Source organism: Crinia signifera, chromosome 19 (assembly GCF_055691185.1).
Source record: "Crinia signifera chromosome 19, ASM5569118v1, whole genome shotgun sequence".
NCBI lineage: Eukaryota > Metazoa > Chordata > Amphibia > Anura > Myobatrachidae > Crinia > Crinia signifera.
The window spans coordinates 91,788,143-91,791,762 of record NC_139226.1 but is presented as its reverse complement, the minus strand read 5'-3'; the positions used below and the strand labels follow the sequence as shown (position 1 = coordinate 91,791,762).

Sequence of the window (3,620 nt, the reverse complement as noted above, 5' to 3'; positions counted from 1 at the left end):
TGCACTGCAGGTGGGGCAGATGTAACATGTGCAGCGAGAGTCAGATTGGGTAAGTTATTTTGTTTCTGTGCAGGGTAAATACTGGCTGCTTTATTTTGATACTTCAATTTAGACTTCAGTTTGAATGCACCTAGTTCAAATCTAACTCTCTATGCACATGTTACATCTGCCCCACCTGCAGTGCACATGGTTTTGCCCATTTTAGGAACAAATTTGCCCTGCGATCAAGTCTGATTAAGGTCCATTGACTATGAGTACCCAATGTCAGCTTACCATCCAATATATCGTTGATACAAAATAGTCAATACAATTTGTTTCCTATAAAAGTGGTTATGATGCTTTGACTCATGGGTGTCCTTTAAGTATGTATTCCTTCATGTGGCATCAAGCTTATGTAAGTATGTAAATGAAGCAAGTGTGCACAAGCATACCTCCCAACTGTCCCGCATACATACCGCAGGAACATCCCAGGGCCAACAGGGGGGGGGGATAGTGTCAGTTGGGAGTCCCCCTGCAATCCGGTGAATAGACACGTCTATTCCCACAGCAGAGAGGCTGGGAGCTAGCCAGCAGCTTACAGACATAGGCGAATCTAGGGGGTGGTCCGGGGGTGCACAGCCCAGCCCCATGTCTCTAGCCCCCTGGGAACTGGAGATACTGCCAGGCAAATCTGGAATGTTTTCTCTATAGGATAACATGGGACCCGCTAATTCTGACCCCCACCCAGTTCAACGGCTGCCAGTTCCCCCTTCGGCACACCTGAAGCTCGAGTTTGATCTCAGTCGAACCCAAATCGCTGGGCCTTCAATCTGATACCAGGCTGGATCCATATGAGTTAATTGGTTCCAGGGATATTGAGGTTAAACCGTTTTTTTTTTGTGTTTTTTTTCTTAAATGTCATTTTATGACTGTTTATGTTCTTTGAGGGCAGATTTCTCTGTAACCAAACAGCCCAGTTTCACGGGACCGAAATCATTCGAAGCCAACTCAAAAGTTCTTTAATATGATACTGGTCTCATGTAAATGGGTCAGTTGGTTCCGAAGATATAGCTGGTTGGTTAAAGGGGGGTAGGGAGAGGGGAGTGGTTGTCTCTCCCCCTCACACCAGAAAATGCAGGGACTAGGCTGGTGTATAAGGGTTCAGCCTGGGAATGTCCCTGCATGATCCTGGGACCATAATCCTGGGTAAATCCCTGCATTTTCTGTTGTGAAAGGGGTATTATTTCAAATAGCCGTGACCTGCAGTCAAGGGCGTAACTACCATAGGTGCATGGGGTGCAGCTGCTATGGGGCCCAGAGCTGAGAGGGGCCCACTTTGCCTGTCAAAGTATCATGTGCTGTATACATTTTTCAGCATAAGGTAATAAATAGGGGCCCTTACAAACTTTTGCTATGGGGCCCACATGTATCTAGTTACGCCACTGCCTGCAGTGCTCTGAATACAGCCAGGCAGCCCCCTGCTCTCTGCCCAGCTGTCAATGACTGTCACCCCTGCAGCTTCCACTCCAATTCATCTCCCTGCTTTCACCTCAGCCCGCCCCCCCCCCCCTTTAATCATGTGGTGCCGGCGCCCGGCGTGCTCCCCCGACGTCACGCACAACAACAGTGCGCACAATATTTCAAATGTCCACTCCGCTAGAGGGGACACCAGGAGGGGAGAGGGAGCGTGCTCTGCGTTGCGCTCTGCTCCTCTCCCCATAGAAGCAGCTGCACCGCTCTCCATCTCTCCCTGCAGCAGCAGCGAAGGCTCCCTTGCCAGTAAGCCACGCCCCTTATTTTCGGGCGGCTGTCCCTCTTCCATGGGAAGAGAAGTTGGGAGGTATGCAGAAGCATAGTTTATTATTATCTTTTGGTGGGAAGGGATGATTTTCAATGTGTATGGCCCGGCAATGAGCGGGAAGCACTAATGACCCCCCCCCCCCCCCCCGCGCATAATCGCCGCCACTCTGCTGGTATTACCAGCCAAGTGGATGGCTTTCCAATCACTCAGTGTGTATGCTCCCTAAGGAAAGCTTGGATTGTATGGGTCAGTAAAGAGAGGGATAAGTAAGAAATGAATGTTGTGTAGCATTGCATCAACAGTTTTGCCGATCACAATACTGCTCAGTTCAAGTTTTTTTCATAACCCTGAGTTATTCCAATACAAATAGTATGTTTTATCACTTGTCAGGATGGCCGAGCGGTCTAAGGCGCTGCGTTCAGGTCGCAGTCTCCTCTGGAGGCGTGGGTTCGAATCCCACTTCTGACATTGATACCTATTTTTGTTTTGAGAAAAAGTTAATCTATTAAAAAATAAAGATTGAGGATGTTTCAGTGTAGCCAAATCTTAAGGCCTCCATCCACTAGTGCAAAATGGCCTCTTTTTATGCGATTTAGATGCATTGCTGCGACGGATCACATAAAAAGTGACACATCGCATATCATTTACCTGCGATTGCGGTATGAGGCACATTCCCGTGTCTGGTCTAAGGCGCTGCGTTCAGGTTGCGGTCTCCTCTGAAGGCGTGGGTACAATTCCCACTTCTGACATTGATTTGTTTCTGTTTTAAGAAAAGTTAATTAATAAAAATAAACGTTGAGCATGATTCAGTGTTATAGATAGATGTCTGTGTTTTCCTCTGGGAGATTTTATATAAATAGTTTTAAGTGGCAGCGCTTACGTCTGTGGAGGAGGGGCACAGGCTAATGCAGGGGGGGGGGGGGTCTGGCTGCCTGGAATCCCCCCTCCTCTTATCAAGTGCAGGGCAGCCAAGAGAAATCCTGGGCCCTGGTACAACAACTTCCTGGGGCCCCCACAGAGGGTGCTCCTCGCACACTCCGCCGTCGCTGGCTTCCCCAAGCCGCTGCGGGGTCTGTGGACATGTTGTTACGCTACTGGTTCAAAGGTGTATGCTTAGTGAATGGCAGTAATTGCATTGACATATATATATATATATATATATATATATATATATATATACACACACACACAAGGGCTCGACATACAGGGACAGTGCGCTTGCTGAAGGATCGCACCAAAAATTGACACTGTGATGCCTATTACACGTCACACACCCATTACATATTATTCCACATGCCATAATGTCCGTTACACGTTATGTCACACACTGTATTGCCCAGTACACATTATGCCATACACCATAATACCTATTACATAAGTTTGCGCTGCATTGGGAGGTAGTGCCGGAGCTAGGGTAGATGCTCCCTCTGCACTAGCTCCAACGCTCACTCCTGAGGCAGCATAAGCTGTTGGGTCTGCTACGTGCACTGTGTACCTGCTCCCCCCATGATCTTATCTCAGACAGGCAGCTAGTAATAAACAATAATAATAATAATAAAGATGATCCTAGACAGGCGGCCGCCGTCAATGCAGCTCGCACACCTGAGCTGACCTTAGGCTGCATCAGTATGGATCGTGGAACTGTCTCTAAACTGTGTAGAGACTTGGCTGCCCTGCCCCTACAGTCAGGGGCGAATTTAGGGGTCAGGCCGCCCCTAGGCACAACATTTTTGGCCGCCCCCCCCCCCCCCTATTTTAATGTAATCATTATTAGGGTATGAGTCCTAACTTGCCAGTATACTGTAACCGTACAATGAGCCGAGAGATAAAACCTTTTTCA

The 3,620-nt window shown here is 48.1% G+C and overlaps 1 non-coding gene across 1 annotated transcript; it reads left to right on the top strand.

Annotated features, from left to right (window-relative positions):
* The first annotated feature begins 2,165 nt into the window (after positions 1 to 2,165).
* Positions 2,166 to 2,248, top strand: TRNAL-CAG (transfer RNA leucine (anticodon CAG)). Its single transcript has one exon. It is a non-coding gene; the product is annotated as a tRNA-Leu (tRNA).
* Positions 2,249 to 3,620: the final 1,372 nt, after the last annotated feature.